The sequence below is a fragment of the Anabrus simplex genome, chromosome 1, assembly GCF_040414725.1.
Source record: "Anabrus simplex isolate iqAnaSimp1 chromosome 1, ASM4041472v1, whole genome shotgun sequence".
In the NCBI taxonomy this organism is placed as follows: domain Eukaryota; kingdom Metazoa; phylum Arthropoda; class Insecta; order Orthoptera; family Tettigoniidae; genus Anabrus; species Anabrus simplex.
The window spans coordinates 1,362,148,226-1,362,173,200 of NC_090265.1; the positions used below are offsets into that span (position 1 = coordinate 1,362,148,226).

Consider the following 24,975-nt stretch of genomic DNA (forward strand, 5'->3'; position numbering starts at 1 on the left):
TCTTTCAGTTAATCAATAAAATATTATTTAAAATACAATAGAATTAGTGTTAGCATTTTACTTGCCTCAAGGTAACAACAAGCCTCTCCTCTGCCATGATGCTTTCTCAGTAATTTAACTCCTATTCTCTGCAACCTGGGTTTCAGTTTGTGTAATAATTTATCAAATGTCTCTGCAGAGATTCGCAAGTATTTAAAAAATCGTTCACTTCAGTTCCATAGCTCTTTATGCAAGTTTTTGCCAAGTTTTTCCCGTCGTAAATTGATTTAATGAGTCCACTGTCTCTGACTGTCAATCAGATCAATCCACACTGGAGAAACCTCGGTAGCAATAACGATCTCGCAATTCATGACAGCACTGGCGGCATGTTGTCTCTACAGCTGCTGTTGCAACACTGCTTTCTGTCTGGCCAACATAGCAGCGCAGCTCAGCACTGCTTTTCTGCTAGCTCTCGCTTGGTACTGCTCCATGCTTAAACCTACTCTCTGTTTGGTCTTAGTCTTGATGTGGGGAGTGTAGAATCAGGAAAAAGGAAGAGACAAAAAGATGAACACAAATGGTAAACATTCAGGTGAAAAGGATTCCAACAGGTGTATGTAGGTAATGAAAAGGAACAAACTAGTGACAAATCATGTTGTGTTTAGAAAAATAGGAACATGTAATAAGACAAAATGAGAGGTCAGTGTGAGTAGAGTGAGCAACACAAAGAGCAGCCACTCTTTGAAAGCCTTTGTTTTAACCGGCCAATAAATAATATTTTCAACTATCCTTCTTGATATAACATTATTTAATAATCTGTCAGTCACCACTGATTTGCATTTAGGGCCATCATCCAGGTGCAGACTCCCTGTCAGTTGTTTATCTACTCTTTACTTAAATGATTTCAAAGAAGTTTGGAAGTTTATTGAACATCTTGTTTGGTAAATTATTCCAATCCATAATTCCTCTTCCTATGAACAAATAATTGCATCAACTTGTCCTCTCAAATTAAAACTTCATTTTCATACCTTTTATGTTCCTACTTCTAAAATGTCAATGCAAGCTTATTCATTTACAAATGCCAATCCATGACAGCTTGGAACATACCATTAATCGAGCAGCTTGCCTTCTTACTCTCAAGTCTACCCAAGTCTGCCCAGCCCAAAGTTTGCAACATTTTCATAACACTACTGATATGCAGGAAATTACTCAAACAAATCTTACTGCTATCCTTTGGATCTTTCCCAGTTCTTGAATCAAGTAATCCTGGTGGGGGTCCCATACACTTGGAACCATACTCTAATTGAAGTCTTACTACAGTCCCTAAATACCCTCATGACCATGTAGAGAGATCTGTAACTGTTATTCACAACCTTTATCGTTTCCATAAGACCTATCTGTGTCAGCACAACGTGAAGCAACTTGCAAATATATATATATATTTACAACCTCGTTAATAGAGACAAGAATTATAGGCACTAAAAACAGTTAAAATAGGCAGGCATATAGGCTCTTAAGTTAGCCAAAATAGGCATGTAATTAGGCACTAACGTGTAAAATAGACAACAAAATAGGCATGAAAAATTACTTATAATTTCATAACACATCAATTACTATAAAAGGAATTTACAACAAGCAACTTTTCAATGTTTTCCGGTAACAGTCTTGTTCTCTTGTCATGCAGAATGTTTTGAACTGAGAGAAAGATCTCTCAACATCATATGGAATGCCCGGACAAAACTTCAATGAAGCCACTTCATCTGGCCTTAGTTCCATTGTTTCATTTACCTCACTTGTAGCACCCTGGTTACTTTTACCATGGCTTTCCATCCTGGATTCTGCTGCAGGACCGTATCGAAATTTTCGCTGACAGTGGTTACCTTCCTGGAGGTTCAGTCGAAACTTCCCCTGATTTCTTCCAAAATCCTAAATGACTCCACCTGGGGCATGGCCACTCTTCTCCAACTCGGCGATTGCTCCCGGCAGCTTGTTGAAGTTTGAAGATGCTCCAGTTTATGCTCGCACCATTGCAGTGCATAGGTCTGAAGAAAATTGTTTTAGGTTGCTTTTCACAGTGGTCTGGTAGAAAGGCTGTGTCGATACAGCATTTTTTACTCGTGTCAGATGCATCGCAGTATTTCTATGTTGATCTATATGGTACTTTTTTCACATTTGATATGAAAAATAATAAAATTGACTTAAATGACATTATTCCTATATCTTACATTTGTACAGTTGGGCTAATTGGCAATAATGCTTAGTATTTATATTATGCATTTGTTTCATTAAAAAAACTATTAGAGATGATGTTTCCAGAAGTGACTTGACTTACTTGACTTATTTCCTGTTGCTCCTCCTGGAGCATAGGGCTTCCGTGAAACACTTCCATCTGTTCCTATTGTTGGCTAACCTCTTCACTTCGTTCCAAGTTTTCCCCACTGTTAGACATTCGTCTTCAATCGTCTTTTTCCAGGTCTTCTTCGGACGTCCGCACTTTCTAGCGCCTTGGGGGTTCCAGTTGAGCGCTGTCTTTTCAATGGCTCCAGCGGGCCTCCTTAAAGTATGTCCTATCCAATGCCATTTTCTCTCCCTTATCTGCATTTCAATTGGCTGCTCATTAGTTTCTTCCCATAGAACTTCATTTGAAATAACATCCGGCCATCTTCTGTTGATGATACGTCTTAAGACAGCGATTCACGAAGACTTGTAGTTGTTTAGTCGTCTTCTGGGTAACTTTCCACGTTTCACAGCTGTAAAGCAGAATGGACTTAACATTTGTGTTAAAAAGTTGTAGCTTAGTTTTTCTAGAAATGTTCTTGTTTCTCCATATAGGATACAACTGAACAAAAGCACCATTTGCTTTCCTGATACGACTCTTAATGTCTTCTTCTGCTCCTCCAGTCGTAGTTACCATACTCCCAAGATATATGAAGGAGTCTACTTGTTCTATCTCTTTATCGTCTATAGACAATTTAGCAATCAATCTTGGAATTGACCCTCATCTCCTTGGTCTTATTTATTTTAAGTCCAGCATCCTCTGCCTCCTCCTTCAACCGCTTAATCTTCTCTTCCATATCTCCGAACCGTTGAGCCAGTAGGCAGATGTCATCTGCAAAAGCAAGGTCTTCTCACCTATCTTGTAAGCCCCACTGGATGCCCCTTTTCCAACCTCGATACACTCTCCTCAGCACACTATCTAACACAAGTAGGAAAAGCGTAGGAAAAAGAATACAGCCCTGTCCAACTCCCGAGGTCACATCTATTGGTTCAGTAAGATCTCCCATATGCAGAACCAGACATTTATAACCCTCGTACATATCCTTTATAATATTCAGAATATTTTATGGTATACCATATTCTTCAAGTGTTTGCCACATAACTCTTCTATTTACAGAGTCGAAGGCCATCTCACATTCAATGAAAGTCAAGTAGAGGGTGTTCTGCCATTCTGCACTTTGTTCCAAGATGATTCTCAGAGTGTTTATAAGATTGACACAGCTACGGTGTTTATGAAAACCAGCCTGTTCCCTTCTAAGGCGCAATTCCACAACATCCTTCACCCGCTCTAAAATGATCCTTGAAAGCACCTTACTTGGTACCAACAACAATGTAATTTCCCTCCAGTTATCACACTTAGTAATATCTCCTTTCTTTGGTATCTTAACAATCAGGCCTTTCTTCCATTCAGCTGGTAGCTTTTCTTCATTCCAGATTCTTTCCAACAGGGGGTGCAATAATTTTGCCGAGGTCTTAATATCTGCTTTAAGTATTTCTGGCGCGATATTATCCATACCTGGTGCTTTTCCAGTTCTTATCTGTTTCAAGGCCTTCTCTATTTCTGAACAGGTTGGAGGATGTAAATTTATTCTTGGGTCACTATGTACTGGTTCCATTTGTCGGTTACCATCCTGTTCTATATCTCTATTGAGCATCTCTGAGAAATGTTCCTTCCATCTCTGTAGCTGTTCTTCCCCGATGGTCAGTAGTTCACCTCTCTTGGTTTTAATGGGTTTATTCCTGATAAATCCTCTCCTTGACAGTTTCTTTGTGATACTATACAATTCCTTAGCATCTCCCTTTGCTGATGCCTCTATCAGCTTGTGCTTGTTCATCTACCCACTGTATATGATCTTTTCTTACGCTTTCTTCACACTCTTATCAGCTTCCACATATTCTTTTTGTGCTGCGGCTTTCTGTTGTCTTGTTTTACACATATTAATCTTTGCCTCAACTAGCTTTCTAGCCTCTATTTTTTTCCAAGTATCATCAGACATCCATTCCTTCTTGAGATAATTATGAAATCCACGCACCTTCTAACTTCTAAATATGTGTCCTTGACATTCTTCCATGATAATTCAGCATCCACTATAAGCAAGAGCTTCAAAGCGGTTTCTTAATTCCATCTGGAATTCTTTCCTTTTAGTTTCATCTTGCAATTTACCTGAATCAAATTTCTTGTTTCGCCTTTCAAATTTCCTTTCACTTACCACAATTTTCATTCTAAACTCTGCAACTACCAGGTGATGATCACTTCCAATATCTGCCTCTCTTTTATTTCTAACATCAGTCATTGATCTTCTAAACTTTCTACTTATCGCAATGTGGTCTGTCTGGTTTTCTGTAACCTGATCTGGTGACGCCCATGTAATCTTATGACATTTATGAGGGAATAAAGTGCCACCCACTACCAAGTCATGGCTAGCACAGAAATCAATGAAAAGCTCCCCATTTTCGTTACAGTCACCAACTACATGCACTCCCATAATTTGTTCCAGCCCCTCATTGTTAGAACCAACCTTTGCATTTAAATCCCCTATCACAATAATAATATCCCTCTTTCCCACTATATGAATAGTCTCATTTAGCTGGCAGTAGAATTCTTCCTTTTTTTTTCAATCTCTGACATTTCTGTGGGAGCATAATACTGGATCACAGTAACATTGCGAACCTGGGTCTTGAATCGAGCTGTCATCAGTCTTTCTGAGATGGGTTTCAAATCAAGGAGGCTCCTCTCTGCAGTTTCATTCAATAGCAATCCTACACCTTCTCTATGCTCTGCATCATCCCCCATTTGCCCAGAATACAAGAATGTGCACCTATTAAGAGTCTGTATTTCTCCGAAGGCTGGCCACCGTACTTCACTTAATCCAAGGATATCCAGCCTGTATTCCTCCATCACTTTAGCCACTTGCTTCAATTTACTACTCTCTCTCAAGGTTTTGACATTCCAAAAACCTATTCTTGTTTTCCGTTTCATGCCAAAAGTCGTCAACTTATTAGCCATCCAGTTGTGTTTCACTTCAGTTTCTTTAATAGTTCATATTTAAGGCTGTGTGAGTTATTAGCCCACAGCAACCCGAGCGTGGTGGTGGGACTGCCACCTGTGCCTCCAAGCCTGCTGTTTTCTGTAGGGATTGTCTCCCTTAGCCTTTGAAGATCCCTCTTCACCACAAGGGAGTGGTTTCCCTTGTTTCTTTAAATCCCACGGGAAGAGGGTTGCCTCGTCTGCCAGATTTGCCGTTCCAAAAGTCTTTTTCCGCCACATATGCCATTGAGGACTTCACCAGATCCCCGTTATCCGTCACTTTTCAGGGTTCCTGTAGGGCCTTCACAACTACCGTAGCGGTCATGGGGCACACACAGTCCCCGCTGTACATCACCCCTGGAGGCAATCCCTTACTTCATGCTGTTGCCCACCTCCCACGACGTGGACGAGGGGTTGGACTTATGGGAGGCGTTTCCAGAAGTACAAAACTTTAAAGTGGGAACAAGGGAATTCGTAATTTACTTAGAAATATGTCCTCAAAGTTTTTTCAGTTATAATTTGGCAGTATCGTGTCGAGTTCACAGAGTGGAAAAAAAAAAAAAGACGCAAAACGGTACCTGAGTAGCATAGAGAAGAGCTCCCTCCTTTATGCTTGCTAGGGACCCATCAATCTACCCCTAGCAGTATTCTTACTTACATAGAAAAATTAAAACGAAGGAGTATAAATCTCAGATTTGTGAACATTTTATTTGTTGCTATTTGCTGGCTTCGGTCAGCTGGGTTAGCTGTCATGAAGGCTATTTTCTGTTGCCTGCAATAGATCCTGCATCATGTGTGCCCTAATTGAAAATTAGAAAACCGTGTAATTTGAAATTGTCGTGGCATGTGCCCATAACCTTACTTTTTACAATTTAGCAAGACTCTAGAGAGGACGCTAGAGGCTCGTTGGCCGCTTCGCGGCTTTTACCTGGGAGCTTACGCCACCCAGATTGTCTTTGCTTGCTCCCCAGCACAACAGTTACTAACCGGACCTCACCAATCCAGACCAACGGTCTTTTCACTGGCCTGGTCTTGTAAAAATAAGTGTTGGCAGCCTTGTAAAACACACTGTGACATTGTCCGAGCCGTGCCATGTTGTATGTCTAGCCTCTGTGACTCGTCCTAGCCACGCCACATTGGATCTATAACCTATGTTTCACGAAGGCTTAGCGGAAGCGTAATAGGGTTCACTATAGCCTACACATAGCGCTGGTGAAAGTTACAGTTACTCACGATTTTTTTTTATAAAATTGCATTTCAGTTGTAAATCTCTATTTTCACAGGAATTAAATCAGAGTTCAAAATACCGATTTTTAATCTTCATCCACTCTGTGACAAGAGACCACCGACGTTGTAACTCCTCGTTCTGTCGTGACCTACCTGTCCTGAGAGATGTTCTCGTAGGTTGGTCACCAGGCCGTTGGATGTTGAGTATTACCTGACCTGCCGAGCGGATTGTAGGGAGGTAAATTGTAGGTATGACTCGTCCCGCAACTCCCGAAATAAAAGATGAAATTATTTACCTGTCCTTTATTACTGAGGACAACTAAAACTACTATGTACAGTATATTTACAAGTCTGAATGTAATGATCTGTAGAGAGAGCGAGCTTGTTCCACGCGCCTACTGTTCTACTACGCGTCTATCTGAATCTTGCCCTACGGCACTTGGGCTATGCTCGAAAAGAATATCGTTCTGACAAGTACGAACTACTAGCTGGAAGAAGGCCCCGCACCATCTTGGCCAGGGGTTATATCTCCGCTCCTGAACTCAAAGTTCTATCCCTACCTCCTACCAAGGGGTTGGGTCTTATGGGCATTGCCAAACTGATCATCCAGTCTGTGGCACCTTCAAGTGGCTATTCTCAATAGTTGTTACAGTAAGTGCTGCTACCTAGGCACTACTGTCTTCTGTCTTACTTTGTCCTCATCTTTCCTTGTTTCCTAAAGTGCATCTGTACTGACCCTGAATGGCTGTGTACTCGGCTTTGTTCCTTTGTCGGTTTCGGGCGGGCCGCCTGGCTCGCTGGCATACTAGCTCTGTTTGTCGATACACAGTAAATAACTTGTTGTGATCAACAAGTCCCCGCTCTTAGTCAACACTTGTGTAAGCGCACTTCGCAAGCTCTCTCCACTACATGTAACTTCTTGAAATATTTCCCTTTTCTTACAGTAACTAAATCTGACTATAATTATTATTCAATTTACCTTAATGCTACAAGGTGTCCCCTGTCCTTGATCATCATTCTAACACTAATTAATCTCCTCTGACACCTTGAGCTCAAGACTCGGCTGCGAACCCCGGCTGCCTTCCACCTGGCAGTCCGCCGGTTCGAGTCCGTGGGAGGTCGGTACGCGACATCTCCCCCCTTAGGGAAGAAATGGATGCAACCATACGTTGCGTCCATTTCTGTCCCACACTATTTATACTCTGATGTTACTTGTGCGTAACGATCGGCGACCCTGTGGTGAAGGGGAAGGTTGTTCTCTACTCTGATTATCACTTGCATCCATTTTTGCTTCTTCTATAGATCTCTCAGGCGTACTAGGGCGTCCCCCAGCAGGCCTGGAGTGTAATTCCATGATCTCCTCAGACATCTCCGGGCGTCCCCGGATCCGCCTGGGACGTTGGAATATAGTTAAATCCTCATCTGAAGTCTTAACCGTATCTCCCTTCGTGATTACCGTTTGTTTTATACATATATTAGGGCAATGAGCCCGTGCGTCTTCAAACCATCTTTTTGCTGGAAACCCTAGTTTCGGACAGCAACAATTACAACAATAACAAATTAAAATTAAACTTGTGATACCAACAACTATCCACACAATATATCTGTACACATTAATATGCTGATAGACCATTTGTCTTTGCAGTTCTTCTTCTTTTTGTCTCACCATATCTTCCACTTCTTGTGTCTTATGGGTAGCCCATTGTAAATCGTTAATGTGATTTAGCAAATTATTTAATGACAACTTATTCATTTCGGGTATCTGTTTTAACTTGATTTCACTACCTATTTGTTCACAACAGTCATAATCAAGTGTGACATCTGGTACAAAGTCTTTACTTTGTGTAGTGTTCACTTCACCTACACCTTGTATTTTACTATGTGGCCCAAATACTGTGCAACCTGCACTTAAAACAAGAATACCAGTGCCTGTTAACCTGATATCACTGGTGATATCCTTACACATACATGTTACTTTAACTTCTTCTGGGGATACGTATATATATCTGTTAGCTCTGATAGGTATCCACATGAGCTGTTGAACGGGAAGCACTCTTTTATCACAATTATCTGGAATCTGACTAACTCCTAAAATAAGCTGGACAGCACAACTCTTTTGAGTGTACACTGTATTAATAGGGAATTTAACATGACATAGTTTCCAACTGGGTGTTACTACCTTACATTGATTTACTTGATCTTTGTCTAATTGAACATAAGTTTGTTTCTCTTTGTCCATAAGGATATAGTCCTTGGTCTCTTGAAAATAAACAAAATGGTGTGGATTACTCTTCATATACGTGGGGAATGGAATCATGCGATACATTGTATAAGTTACTCTATCTGTAAGGGGTGTCTTGATGACGTACACTAGATAATTTTTGTTAGCGAACACTTCCACTGTGGCTACTTTGTAAATCAAGTAGCCATAAGCTGATTTTAAATCAAATGGCAAGGACAATCCTTTAGGGAAATCTCCTTGAGCTTTCTTATAACCTTTAATAATATCATCTGGTGAAATTATTTGCACCTGAATGACTCCTACCTGAGCATTCATTATACCTGATAATACAACACTGTAATGCTCATACAGTTGTATGAGAAGGCCTTCAATCTCAATTAAATGCCTATTCACTGAGTTTTCTAATTCTACTTGCTTAATTGCTTCTGTAATCTGAAGCGTGCTATTGGCAAGATAGGATCTAATTTCGGCAATATTTTGAGTTAATCTCTGCTCATTGGCTGTGACATCGTAAATGGTGCTGTTCATAGATTGCAATGTTGATTTTACTACTATCATTTGGTCTTTTGCAATTTTCATAATTGAAAGCTGTTCCTGCTCTAACTCACTAATTTTTGACTCATTTTTATCGGCATCCTCTTGACTTAATGTTCCAAATAACGCCTTTGCTATGGAACCTACTGCGTTAATTAGGCCTCGTTTTTGCCTAGTATTATCCGTTTCCCCTATTGGTTTAGTAATCCTCGTAATTAATTCCCTCGATTCCTTAATTCTATCTAATTGTGCACTTAGCATTTTAACATCCTGTTGACATGTTAGGTTAGTACTTCTTTCTAACTGTGTACATATTAATTGAGTCCAGTGTATGTGTCTCTTGACATTTGAAAATACATCACTTAATTTATTCAGGTTTACATAGGTAACTAGTGTCCATTCCGTATGGTATAACTGTATCTCACCCTGATTGTCGAAGTATGCCCCTGGAGTACTCTCATATGGTGTCACCTTGACATCCAGTACTTCTCCGGCTATTCTGTAGCGGTGTGACATCACGACTATCACTGCTACTACAATGGACAACAATCCTAGCATTCGCGCCATATCTGCTGTCTACCTGCAAGGTAAAGACAGGATATGTGTTACCCTTCTATCTGTGAATACCTTTTACTTCCCAGTTCTCACTTCACTTATCTACAAATACAATTTCAATCGGTTTTTATGTACTTTAACCCTTTTTCCTTTCTTGTTCATCTGTAGGGTGCAATTCACCCCTGAAACATCTACTATCTCGTACGGACCTTCGAATGGTGGGCTTAGCTTTCTGGATTTTCCTCTTCGCAATGCGTCATTGCGCAAGAGAACCTTATCACCTACCTGAAAGGTGACCTCATTTTGCTTTTTGTCGTAGTGTTCTTTCTCTAATTCCTTTCGCTCTATTAGGGTCTTTCTGGCGGCCTCGTGATTTCGCCTAAGCTGTGCCGTCAGTTCCTCCACCACGTTCTGGTGTTCATTGTAATTCATTTCAGGTGGCTTTTGCAGCACACCTGGGATATTTGCCTTCCTTCCAAAAATTAATTCGTAGGGTGTGAACCCTGTACTTGTGCTCTTTGTGGTATTATACACAAAGCTAGCTGTAGGCAAATACTTGTCCCAGTCATTCTGCTCCCCTGAGCAGACATAATGCCTTAGGTACTCCGTGAGCACCTTATGGGATTTTTCTATGCTACCGTTCGATTGTGGCCTGAAGGCCGTAGTGTGTGTTTTCCGAATGCGCAGCGTTTTACACAGCGTCTTAAACACATCACTCATGAAATTACTACCCTGGTCAGTGAGAATCTGCTCTGGTATCCCGTAGATACTTATTACGTTATTGATTAGCGTCCGTGCCACGGTTTCTGCCTCCTGATTAGGCATGGCACTCGCTACTAGGTACTTTGACAGCTGATCTTGGCATGTCAGTATGTACCTGTTTCCTGCCTCTGTCAACGGAAGAGGTCCAACTACGTCTAGGGATATTTTCTCAAAGACTGTGTTCGGGGTATCCGTAATTCTCATGGGAGCCCTGACGTCTGGTCTGGTCCCTTTATTCTTTTGGCAAGAGGGACATGTGCGTACATAGCGCTCAATGTCCCCTTTCATGCCCTTCCACTGAATTCGTTCACGTACCCTGGCGTACATGCGCGCTATTCCTTGGTGGCCTCCCACCAAAGAATCATGACATTCTTTCAAAATAGCTAGCTTTTCAGCCTCGCCTAATTCGTTCTCTTCCTCAGATAAGCTACCTTCGGGCGAAATCTCCTCTGCGTTAGCGTCCTCGGAGACCTCGCTACCGTCCGCTTCAATTCCCTCTGCCGTAGCGTCCTCGGATTTTGAAGACAGTACCTCCTCTCTATTCTCGTCTGAGGCCTGAGTTTCAACTGTTGTCTCTGAGTGAGACCTGTGCTGAGCCGAGTTAACCACTCGCGCTTGGCACTTGGGTTCAGTGGGATTTCTACTCAGGGCATCTGCATTGCAGTTCTGTTTGCCCTGCTTATATACGACGTCGAAGTCGTATTCCGCTAGCTTCAGCCTGAACTTTAGCAGGCGTGAAGACGGATCTTGCACGTTGAAGACCCACTTCAACGGCTTATGGTCGGTCACAACCGTGAATTTTCTGCCGAACAAATATGGTCTAAAATACTTTACTGCCCACACTATTGCCAACAATTCTTTCTCAGTTACGCTGTAATTCATTTCTGCTTTATTAAGCGTTCTGCTTGCATAGGTAATTGGAAGGTCTTTTCCGATAGGTCCTTGTGACAATACTGCCCCAACCGCTTCGTTGCTCGCATCAGTGGTAACAACGAATGGTTTTTCAAAGTCCGGATACTGCAGTATAGGTTCTTCAATTAGCTTTTGCTTTAGTGTCTGGAACGCTTGTTCCTGATCGTCTCCCCATACAAAGGGAACGTCCTTCTTCACTAACTGATACAGCGGTTTCGCGATTTTGCTGTAGTTAGGTATGAACTTCCTATAGTACCCACTCAGTCCGCAGAACTGCTTGATCTGGCGGCTAGTGGTCGGCCTCGGAAAGTCCTTAACGGCCTGTACTTTACGTGGGTCTGGTAAGATACCTTCGTCAGTGATTACATGTCCTAGGAACGCTACTTCGGTTCTTAGGAATTCACACTTATCTGGCTGGAGTTTCAGCGTGTTCTCTCTCAGCCTTTGAAATACGTCCCTTAGCTTCGCGTTGTGCTCCTGGATTGAACTCCCGTACACAATGACGTCATCCAGGTAACACAGACATTTAATACCTGTTAACCCTGTGAGCACGTTGTTCATCAGCCTCGTAAACGTGGCTGGCGCGGCCATCAAACCCATGGGCATTTTCCTGAATTCGTACTTGCGTCCTAGCGCAGAGAATGCTGTCTTTGGCCTGTCTTCAGGCTTCAACAACACCTGGTGATAGCCACTCGCGAGATCTAAAGTTGAAAAGTATCTCGCCTTGCCAAGGGCGTCTAACAGTTCTGAAATTAATGGCAGGGGATAACTGGTTCCTATCGTTATCTCATTCAATTTCCTAAAGTCGATCACGACCCTCCATTTTTGTTTCCCTGAGGCGTCTAATTTCTTCGGAATTAAAAGTAATGGCGCATTCCAGGCTGATGTGCTAGGTGTGATAATTTCATCATTCAGCATCTTATCTATCTGAGCTTGTATCTCCCCCTTCTGTGCTTCGGGAAGTCTATATGGTCGTACATTAATTGGAGGTTGATCTTGGGGTGTAGGGATCTCATGCTGTAGTACATCAGTGTGAGTTAGTTTGTCTCCCTCAAGATGGAAGATATCATTGTACTCAGCACAGATGGCGTATATCCCTTCTTTATCTACCTGTGTGAGGTGATCAACTCGCAAACAATCTATCACCCGCTGTGATCGGGGCTTCTGGGTGGCCGGTTCTCCGTTTGCCACTCTACTGTTCTGCTCTACCTTTCGCACTTGTGCTAGGCAGGTCTTATCTACCTCCTGTATGTGCACTCGTGGACTGTGTAAAGTCACTGCCTTTTCAGTGGTATTCATCATGCTAACCACTGCTTCGTGGCGCTCTGATTTGGTTAGGCACCCTGCGAGGTACACCCCTGGTATCACCTCTTCCTTCTCAATAATTCCTAAAGGTAGATTTCGATCTACTTCTATAACAACGACCTTCTGGGTCCTTGGTTCGAGACGGATCACCTTCTTCTCTCGCGCCCCCATAGGGTATTGTCGCCCTCTTATGGTGACATGACCTTCCTTGTAATCGATCACGCTATCTGTCAGGATGTCTCGCCCAACTATACCATCCTGTGTTAATTGGAAATCACTCCCTACCACATGAAATGTGTGACTTGTGTTTCCAATGGCAAAATGTACAGTACCTTGTGTGTAAATTATTCCCTTACTTACACCTGCTAATTCAATTGATTTGCTCCCGTCAATCAGGCATTCCTTAGGTACCGATTGCCTCTTTACTAGGCTGATATCGGACCCAGTATCTACTAAAAATCTCAACGGTCTTCCTTGGTTTGCGACCTGAATCAGCACCGTGCCTTCTATGTCAGAATTCTTGGGACCTTCTGGTGTGCGGACCTCCGTAACTGTCCCCTTGCTACGGGCCCGTTCTAGTTTGCCGCCTGAGCCGCGGAGGCTTTCGTGGCTTGCGTACTGCCGCCCTTCTTTTTGAACCAACAGTCTTGGGTTCGATGTGACCACCTATCACAATGTTCGCATTGGGCTCGGTATCTTACCGCCTTGCCCCCTATGCGATCACTCTGAGTTTGGCCTTTCATGGCCCTGTTGCCCGTGGACTTGCCTTGGGCTTTTCGACAATTTCTCTGAACGTGGCCCTGTTGGCCACACGAATAGCACCTACGGCTATCCATTCGCATCACCGGAGTATGTGCACCTTGAGTGTGTGCACCTTGTGTGCGTACACCTTGTCGACAATTCACCTGTATGTGCCCTTTTTGGCCGCAACGATAACAAGTTCTGTTTTCCTTTGTCACTGGGTTTGGTTGTGTACGTACTATGCGCACTGTCTCTCGTACCTCTGTTTCCTTATCCCTTTGTTCCTTTCTACAGTCACGTTCAATGTGCCCTGTCTTCCCACAATAGCAACATTTTAATTTACTGAATGTACCCCCTGTAGCTGTATTAGAACTAGCGGTCTGTGTGGTGTGAGCCCCCTGCGTTCCTGTGTCCTTACAGTTCTTTGCTATGTGGCCTTCCTGGTTACAATTGTAACAGACCACCCTAACACTAGCATGTGTTGGCTTAGTATGCCACTTTGGTGCCGCACTGCTCTCCTGTTCTGATTTGCGCTTGCTAAACCCTGAACTGTGTTTGTGTTGTAGGCCCTCTCGTGCCTTCTTTGACATTATTACGGTTTCTTCCTGTTGAGCAAGTGCAACTGCCCTCTCAAAAGTAATGCCCTTTTCTGACTGTACCCTAGCTTGTATTCGAGGGTTGGCTAACCCTTGTATGAAACTAGCAACACATATTTTTCTTGTTATTTGCAGTTGTGCATCGCGATCTTCCTCTAATTCGCCTTCAAGTATTGCCTCTCTAAAAGAAGCTGACAATGTTTCTATTTTGTGTGCCCAAAGTGCGACTGATTCTCGCGGGTCCTGCGCTGTTTGGAACATTTGACAAATGTACAAATCTAATGTGCCTTGCTGGTCATAATATTCTGTTAATGCCCGCTTGGCTTTCTCCCATTTATGTATATCACGTCTGTACAATAATTTATCTCGGGCTCTGCCCGTAACCTTAGTTAAAATGTACTTGAAAAACAACTCTTGATCCTCATCCTTAATCATACGAACAGCAGCATCTACGTTAGCTATGAACTCATGCAATCTATCTGGTTGACTGCCATCAAACTCTCGTCCAATGAGACGATGTCCTTCTACTACTGTAACAAAAGGCCCACTCATACTTACTGATTCCATCTCGTCCTCGAGCATCTCAGTGCCTCGGCCTGCTGGTACTGAAGTATTCTGTCGTGCCATTTGAAATAATATTCAGCTTACCTTAATCTTCAATGGTGCTTCACTGCTGGGCTGGATGAGTAGTCGGCTGTAGTGCTGCGGCTCCACCGGATGGCGTTGTCTGCTACTGGACTGCTACCCCTCTGCTGGGCTGGCTTAGTAGGCTACGGTAGTGATGCTCCTCTTCTGCGATGCGCGGCACATGAACGAAACTACGCGGTAGCGCGGTTCGGACAATCTTCTGCGAAGTCGCGATTTTCTCACACGGAAATCTTCTGCGAAGTCGCGGTTCTCTTACGGACAATCTTCTACGAAGTCGCGGTTCTCTCACGTTATTTCGGTGAGTTGACACTGTTCGAGGATCGATCTCGGGACCCTGCACTACCTGACACCAAATTTTTATACATGCCTGTCGTGACCTACCTGTCCTGAGAAACGTTCTCGTAGGTTGGTCACCAGGCCGTTGGATGTTGAGTATTACCTGACCTGCCGAGCGGAATGTAGGGAGGTAAATTGTAGGTATGACTCGTCCCGCAACTCCCGAAATAAAAGATGAAATTATTTACCTGTCCTTTATTACTGAGGACAACTAAAACTACTATGTACAGTATATTTACAAGTCTGAATGTAATGATCTGTAGAGAGAGCGAGCTTGTTCCACGCGCCTACTGTTATACTACGTGTCTATCTGAATCTTGCCCTACGGCACTTGGGCTATGCTCGAAAAGAATATCGTTCTGACAAGTACGAACTACTAGCTGGAAGAAGGCCCCGCGCCATCTTGGCCAGGGGTTATATCTCCGCTCCTGAACTCAAAGTTCTATCCCTACCTCCTACCAAGGGGTTGGGTCTTATGGGCATTGCCAAACTGATCATCCAGTCTGTGGCGCCTTCAAGTGGCTATTCTCAATAGTTGTTACAGTAAGTGCTGCTACCTAGGCACTACTGTCTTCTGTCTTACTTTGTCCTCATCTTTCCTTGTTTCCTAAAGTGCATCTGTACTGACCCTGAATGGCTGTGTACTCGGCTTTGTTCCTTTGTCGGTTTCGGGCGGGCCGCCTGGCTCGCTGGCATACTAGCTCTGTTTGTCGATACACAGTAAATAACTTGTTGTGATCAACAAGTCCCCGCTCTTAGTCAACACTTGTGTAAGCGCACTTCGCAAGCTCTCTCCACTACATGTAACTTCTTGAAATATTTCCCTTTTCTTACAGTAACTAAATCTGACTATAATTATTATTCAATTTACCTTAATGCTACAAGGTGTCCCCTGTCCTTGATCATCATTCTAACACTAATTAATCTCCTCTGACACCTTGAGCTCAAGACTCGGCTGCGAACCCCGGCTGCCTTCCACCTGGCAGTCCGCCGGTTCGAGTCCGTGGGAGGTCGGTACACGACAGTTCAGTAACGAAATGATTGTTTGCATTTTAGCAATAAAAATATTGAAAGTTCACAACTAATACAGCATTGCAACAAAACAATTTGCCACAGTACGTAAATTAATAGGCCTATAAATGCTACAATGAAATGTGATCACAGTTCTCAATCACAGAAAAGATAAAAGGAAAAGAAAAGGAACAAACAAACCTACCTCCTAACAGCAAGCTTGGCGGAAGGCTACCCCTCCATCCGTAGTGAAAATGGGATCCCCCGTGATCCACTGCTTCAGCCAGTAGGACTTCAACGATTTTTCTTGGGGCATTGCCACAGACACCCTTATTCTTATTATTATTATTCACAATAAACCACAACACGTTCTGAAGATATCGCATATGCGTACAACAGTTTGCATTCATAGGGAGGTATAGGTGTTAATGGGATGTGCAACATAGTTCGATGTTGATTGGTTCTTGCATATGTCTCAGGAGGTGGGAGGGGCTGAAGGCTCGATATTAAATTGTTCCTTGTTTCTCCTAATGGAAATTTCCCACCCACTATTCCTGGTGATTTCCGAGAATTCCCATTTTTGTTCATGGGGAAAACAGATGTTGAGAAATGAGGTAATGCTGTCAAGCACACCAGCTACAATATAATGCACTGGAATAAAATTGGCTTATTCAAAATACACTCAAAAGGCATCAAATAGGCAATTGTACCCCAAATAGGCATAACCCCTGAAATAGGCATTTATAGGCACAATAAAACCAACAAAATCTAGCTAAAAAAGACCCTAAAACGGATTTATATCTCAAAAGCCTACGTTTCTGAACACAGGAATGAAATAGGCAAATTCCCGTCTCTACTCGTTATTTATTTTATTTAGCATATGGCTAGGGATACAGCGTCTATTATTGTAAGATCTACACTATATACGTATGTCCAAGTTGTTTATATAGTCTATAGCCTCTGGAGTCGCAAAAGCAAAGTCACTAGCACTGCCATTGTATTTTCTATTCCTGTATTCTTTGATGATGTGCTTCACTGTCTCTTGTGGAGCGCCACAGTCACACTCAGGCGTTGGGATTCTGTTCCACTTGTAGTGGAAAGCTGCATAGTTCCTGTGATTTGTTCGGATTCTGTTTAGTGCAGACCATTGCCTACGAGGGAGGTTGACACCAGGTGGCGGCATCTTCTTCACAGAAGGCATTGTCGGGCATTATTTGTCGTTGAGTCTCTTCTGCCATTCAGCGGAAGTTTGGTAGTTGCTGTTCCACAAGTTCATGCAATCTCTAGTTGGTGGTTTTCTCGAACGCAGACGATTAATATTCGCATCGCCGATGTCATTACATATCGGGAGTTCTGGGTTATTCACTATTTTACTGAATTCTCTTAGGAGAGTATCTTTACGTCTGAGATCTGGAGGAGGGATATGACAACACTGGTAGCCACTGTGTGGGAGTAGATTTGATTGTGCCAGTGATGAGATGCATTGTAGTGTTCAGCTGGGTATCTATGATGTTTGTGTGGGCACTATTTAGCCAAACAGCAGAACAGTATTCAGCAGTCAAGTACACCAGCCCTAAAGCTGAACGTCTCAGAGTTGCAGCTGTAGATCCCCAAGTTGTTCCACACAGCTTATGAATTATATTGTGGCGAGTTCTTACTTTGGCAGAGACGTTCAGGAGATGTTGTTTGTATGACAGTGTTCTATCCAGTGTGACTCCTAGATATTTAGGGTACCTATTATGTCTCAATTTCTGGTTGTCCATGTACACATTTAACTCCCTGTTAGACATTTTATTGTTTAGGTGGAAGCAACAAACTTCACTTTTGCTGATGTTTGGTTGGAGTCCCCATGGTTTAAAGTAGTGTGCCAGTGTCTTGAGGTCTTCAGTCAGGATCTCTTCTGTTTTCTCAACTGTTTTGTCCCTGATAGCAAGTGCCCAGTCATCTGTATATCTGAATTTCCTTGAAAGTATCTTCGGCATGTCTGCAATATATAAACTAAACAGCAAAGGAGCGAGAACTGACCCCTGTGGCAGACCGTTGTTCAGCGATCTTTGGCTACTTACAGCTGTCCCATTGTACACACGAAATTGTCTTTGACTCAACATGTTGTTCAGGAGTCGTGCAGTTATCCTACATGGGACCACTTTCAGGAACTTGTAGAGTAATCCATCTTTCCAGACGGTGTCATAGGCTGCTGTCAAGTCTATGAATGCCACTGAAGTCTTGAGTTTTCTTTGGAAGCCTGCTTCTATGTAGGTTGTAAGAGACATAACTTGATCTGTCGTACTTCTCTGTGGTCTAAAGCCCGCCTGTTCCACTGGAATTTTCTTCAATATCTCGGGACCAATTCTGTTGAGCAGAAGTCTTTCTAGTAGTTTATAGGCAACGCTGAGCAAGGCAATAGGGTGGTAGCTCTCCGGTTTTTCACTCGGTTTACCTTTCTTAAGCAAGGCGATAATCTTTGTCTGTCTGAATAGTTTTGGTATCTTGCCTCTTTCAAGGATTTAAAGTTTAAAACTTCATGATCGTTCCGTATTGAATTACTACGGCAAGTTGTTTCGAGTTGAACCTCACATTGCAATTTTCTTTTATTATTTCTTCCTATTTTTAATATATTTTTATTTGGCTTTATTCTTTTTAATGTTTTAAATTATTCTCAAACGTATATATCTACTTTGAATTTGATGAAATTAAATCCTACACTGTTTTCCTAAGACTTCAATTACGTCACCTTTTACTCTTCAGTCTGAGAAACAAATGCCTACAAGACCTGTCTAGCAATGACTCTACATAAGTGCATACTTGACCTGCTTGTGAACTTCAACTATATTTGTTTTCGGCGCAAGACAATGATGTTCTGTTTACTCTCTTGACTACGATCATTGTGTTTTGGACATTAACTGAATTGCCACGATATGAATCAATGTTAATTTTTTGCCTGTGTTCAGTGTATTAGTTGTTTTAAGATCTTTATATCTTGCCCTACTTTACTATTTGGCTGATGATGACACTTGTAATGTGTCGAAACCGGTCCCAATAAACAAGTTGTGACTTCTTTTTAGTTCAACTTACAACGAAGTATTGAAAGGTGGATCCTTCTAATATTGTACATCTTCTTCTTTCAAGGATATCAGTGTAGAATTTAGCCAGCCAGGCACGGGCCTTTTCTCCACAGTGAGCAAAGAACTCTGGGTATATACCATCCTCACCAGGGGCTTTACCTGATTTAGTGTCACTGATAGCTATGCTTATTTCTTCCACGCTAAATGTTTTGGAGTGTGCCACCGGGGAACTACTTTTCAGGAGTTTCAGTTCTTTCTTTTTCTTAGTAAGTTTCTTGTTTCTTTTGCTTTTGGGAGTCATGACCAGATGAGAGGCGATCTTGTTTGGATGGATTTCTGACGTCGTCCATCCAGTTGCTTTTTCGTCTCCAAGCTTCTTTAGGAGAGACCATGCTTGTCGACTTGATTTAGGGAAGTCTAGGGAGCTAACTTTATCTTCCCATTTTTGCCTCCTGGCTGCATCTAAGCTGTGTAGAAGCTGATCTGCAATTTCACGGTCGTTGCTCTCAATAAATAGTTGGTAAAGGTTTTTGCTTTCCTCGTTCCATCCAGGGATGTATTCCCTCCGAAAACCTCTAGGGATATGTTTCTTTGCAGCTGACACCACTGCTCCTACGAATCCTTCATAAGCGTCATGTGTAGGTGGTATCCGACCTACGCATTTATTAAGTTCTTCTGCGAAGCCAAGCCAATCAGCCTTATTGAAATTCCAGCGTCGTCGAAGGCTAGATGTGATCAGAGGGATTTGGATGCCAATTTCTTATAATACAGGCTTGTGCTGGCTATGAGGGAAGTCATTAAGCACTTTTCAAGTAGTTGGTAGAGTCAAGAAGTATAATTAAAGAACTACCTAATCGGTACTTTATTTTTTGCCCAACGCAAAAAAAAGTATCGATTAGGTGGTTCTTTAATTATACTTGTTGATTATATTCATCGATACGGTCATGAAGTGGACAACTTGCAATAGTTGGTAGAGGTTTGTTTTTTTTGTCTCTGGACACAAAGCACAGATCAGGACAATACCCCCGTTTCCAGGCTGCTGATTTGAGCATGTCCCGGTCTTTGGCATCAAAGACATGAAAGAGGTTGTTTCTATCCTCCATTCCAGTACTGCTTCCCCATTATCGTCATTAGTTCTGTATTTCCAGTCCTGGTGGTGACTGTTGAAATCACCAATGTAGACTGCTGGATGTGATCGAATGTCTACAACATGGTTGGGCCACTTAGAATTCGGAGGTTTGTAGATTAGTAGATAGAAAAAGGCATTATCTACAGTGTTTCACACGTATGTAGCATTACCATAGGCATGATGATAGGTTGCTCCCAGAAGATCGTAACCCGGAATTTTCCCTCTAGCTTGCAGCTGCTGCTCATCAGTGCAATGTGTTTCCTGTATGACTGCCAGGTCTACTTCATGAGAAAGTAGCAGTTTGGACAAGGCTTCACTTTTAGCACGACTAATACCTTCAATGTTTAGTTGACATGCACGAAGGACAGGTCCCAGGTTCCTAGTGGTTGTCTGGCCGTTAGAAGGGCCTTTGAAAAATTCATTCGTGTTCATCGTAATTATGTGCTGTATCTAGACCAGGAGGTAAAACTTTACATCTGGTCGCCTGTTCGCCGTTGCTCCCTTAGCACCACCCAGGGGTCACGTGTAGGGTACTTTCAGGTTAAACCTACAGATGTGAGCAACGTTGGACCTCCGTCTCTACTCATTAATGTGATTACGCAAATGAAAATATTTCCTTATATTAACACGTAATTGCAGCAGGTCAGAATATATTCTGCTACCATATGCGACTGTCTGGCCGAGGGTCTGGCGGCCAACACCAAACCAGGCAAACTAAAGGAAAACCAATAGCTGCGAGCAGAGGAGTTTTCCCTGAGAAGATTGGATAAGTTGAGACCTTTGTGTGGGAAATAACACATAAATTCATCAGCTGCTGTCTTGCAGTGAGGCAAGGGACTGCCAAAGGCTAAGGGAGACCACCCTGAAAGAAAATCCTCTAGTACGTTAGACCTAGCAAGTCAGTACAGGAGTACAGTGTAGTTGCTTTCAAAACAAAAACGAGCCTCGAAAAGAAACATATTCTGAATGTCGACAATACTTCAAGTGCTCTTGGAACTAATGACGACGTCATGTCCGATGTTCATTCAAGATGCACGAGAAGAACCAATTATAGAAACAAGCTTCAGATTGGTACCTTAAACATTATGACTCTAATAGGAAAGTGCAACAAAATCACGGATTTAATGAACCGTAGACATATTCACATCCTAGGGCTAAGTGAAACCAAATGGAAAGGTTGCAACACAAGAATGTTAGAGGACAGATATAAATTATACTGGAGTGGTAATCCTGCAGTGGCGAGGCATGGAGTTGGTTTTATACTTCATAAAGACATTGGCAGTGTAACAGATGTCTCATTCATCAATGAGAGATTAATCAAAGCTAAAATATGCCTAAATGGAGAAACTCAAACTGTGATCCAAGTTTATGCTCCCCAGCAGGGTTGTAGTGATGACCAAAAAGCAAGCTTCCTAGAAAAACTAGAGGACATCATTGATGAAGAGAACATTAAAATTGGGGATTTTAATGCCCAGGTAGAAACTGATAGGTCAGGTTGTGAAGGAATTATTGGTCCATATGGATTTGGTAATAGAAATGAGGAGGGTGAACTTCTGCTTGATCTATGTACATGAAACTAACTTCTGGTGAAGAACTCGTAGTTTCAGAAATGGGATCACCACAAGATAACGAGATACAGCTGGGATGGTCAGTATAGATCAGTGATAGACCTTATCATCAAGATAGGTGAAGTGGAGAAAAGGTGCATGAGGTAAAAGTGATACCTAGTGAGATCCTTGATAGTGACCATAGACTCCTCATCGCAGACCTAAGAGTCACCAAACACGCAACAGTACTCGACGTGCTGCCGTATAATACACACCCAGTGTCAACAGCTATGTAAGTACACGCACACCCATTTTACTTCAAATACTAATCCAGCAGACGCAACATCTCTCACACTTTATTTTCTACTTACAGATAATACATTTCCACAACAAAGTGAAGAGGAGCTTTTACGCTAAAACATGACATGTCCAGAACACAATGACACTTGAAGAATCAGTAATATTAATTAAAGGAAGCACGTCACTGTAAACAACTTCCACTTTCACAACCCGCATCTCGCCATCAACTCAATCTTAGCATAAATTAGAAGTTTTATGCATATACATCACGAAGTCTCTCATCGAAAACTATCTAATTTTATATAATATTCATGTCACTTCAGACCATTACACCACCAATAAATGAACACGGTGATCACACAACATAGTGTATATATAATATGCCACAAGAACTAACTTGCACCAAAATGTTTTATCTATTTTAGTTAAAAGTTTTAATGTAGAAAAATAGATACTTCAAACATATTGTACATCCAATAATACTACTAAGTTTTAAATTTTATATTGATTGGAAACATTTGTAAAATGATCACGTCTTCCCATATTATGACATATCTATAATCCAAAAATGTACTTTTAACATATGTTAAGTTTTTAAACTATATCAATCACTATAGACGGTTTGTCAAAACCAATAACAATGTAATGACTATGTAACATTCCTATCTGATGTTTTTAAACTGCATGTTGTGATCGTCAGCTGAGGATGACCCTCAGAGGGTCGAAACTGGTACTGTGAGTGATAGTGTGTAATAAATGTATTGATAAGGTGGAGACTCTTAGACTTTATATTGTGAATAAAATCAATACGGAGATGAAACTTATAGATTATAAATCTCCCTTAGTAGGTTTGATGAAGCCTTTGTGTAGGAAATGACACATAAATTCATCAAGTTCAGGGCACTCTCTTGCCTTTGGGGTGGAAAACTTCCCCTAAAGGCGTATGAACCATATTTGGTCAACGGCATAGGAAGTCCTCAACAGTGGACCAGACGTAAGGACAGTAAGTCCCTCCTCAGCTGGATTGGCAGACGAAGGCTGCAGTGACTAGGAACCCTTCAATCGGCTTGTCATTAAAAACCGTTCTTAAGTCATCAAGTTCAGTGCGTTTTTGAAGTGCAACAACACTCTCGCTCTAAAAGAATCTCACGCACAGTAGTCTTCCAACAACAGATTGACTCTTCCAGAAGTCCTGCGGTGATCAGGAAGTTGTGAGAGGGGCAGGATTGTGATGTCTGGAAACCTCTAGTGATAACTTGGCTCGTAGGCGGTAGATGTGTGATCGGTCATCTTGCTTAGGATTGTGGCTGTAGAGCAATTCAGTTGCTGCATCTACGACTGAGCAGTCCTATTTAGGGTCCACTCTGCTCACCTCACATGGGGAAGGGGCTAGAAAAAGTGCCCTAAACATAGTCAGCCACTTCTAGTACCGATTGGATAGCAGCGTCCAATGGTATCACCTCAGTGCGGTCGAACAAGAAAGAAATTATATTTTGCTACATGGAACGTAAGAACACTTAATGATGACCCTTCAAATGAGAGACCCGAAAGTAGAACAGCCCTTGTGGGTAGAGAGTTACGAAAATACAGTATCGACATAGCAGCACTCCAGGAGACCCGTCTTGCTGAAGAAGGTCAGTTGAATGAAAACGGAGCAGGATACACATTCTTCTGGAAGGGTAAACCTACCAGCAAATACCAAACACATGGAGTAGGCTTTGCTATCAAAGACCTGCTGGAGCTTCCAACAGGACGTAATGAACGTATCATAACATTAAGACTTCGATTAAATGGCGACTAGCATGCCACAGTAATTTGCACATATGCCCCCGCATTAGACTCTGATGATGACATCAAAGAAACATTCTATTCAGATCTGGATGACATCCTATCAAACATCAGTCGCCTAGACAAAACATCTTGCTTGGTGATTTTAATGTCAGAGTGGGAAAAGACCATTTTACCACTTAAACAACCTTACCATTATTTTACAGGGACCAGAAAAATTGGTACATGAACTGCATGGTGCTCTATGACTCTTTCGAGCTAACTTAGTTCTCTTTATTCAAGACCTGAAGAAGGAAAAGAATTAATTTTCCCAAACTTAATCCAATTTCTTGTAATGAAGAATTTGATAAAGGATTCACATAGTTCAGTAAATTGGAAGACATTTTTCACCTGTGATAAAATTGGTCCTTGAGGAGAATGGTGTACCAAAGCAACTGAATTGTGGAACTTTGACAAGGCAGAATTATAGATGGAAATGCTACAGTTGCAGATGACAGCAGGAAAGGCAGAGAAAGTTGATATGACATTTCAGCTTTCACTTAATAGAGTTTCATGTTCTAACTTGCGCAAGTTTTTGAAATATGTGCTGACCTTACAGGTTTGAATGTATGATTTCTAACATGAATTTTGTGAAAAACCTTCTCAGATCCAGAATAACTAATGAATAATTGAGGGACTACTTAACCACTGCTAGAACTTTGTGCACTCCAGACTTCGAAAACATTTCTCAAAACGAGATATGCCATTTCCCTCGCTGATGAGGTTAGGTAGTGAATTGTATATTTTAAACATGCATATTGTCACTGAATTTAAAATATCATTGATCTGAAATTTTGTTCCTATGTGAATGTATTGTATGTAAACACTCTACTGGTTGAAATGTTAAAAAATGTGTGGAAGTACAGTGCTAATTGATGCTAATATACCCTATATATTTTATGACATACGTCCTCTCATGCAGCAACAACGTATACTTTTACTTTCATTTTTAGA

At 42.0% G+C, this 24,975-nt stretch overlaps 1 protein-coding gene across 2 annotated transcripts in view; it reads left to right on the forward strand.

Moving 5' to 3' along the window:
* The window catches only part of LOC136858345 (histone H4 transcription factor), a 181,978-nt gene that overhangs the window by 137,488 nt on the left and 19,515 nt on the right, over window positions 1–24,975 (forward strand). The window lies entirely within an intron of this gene.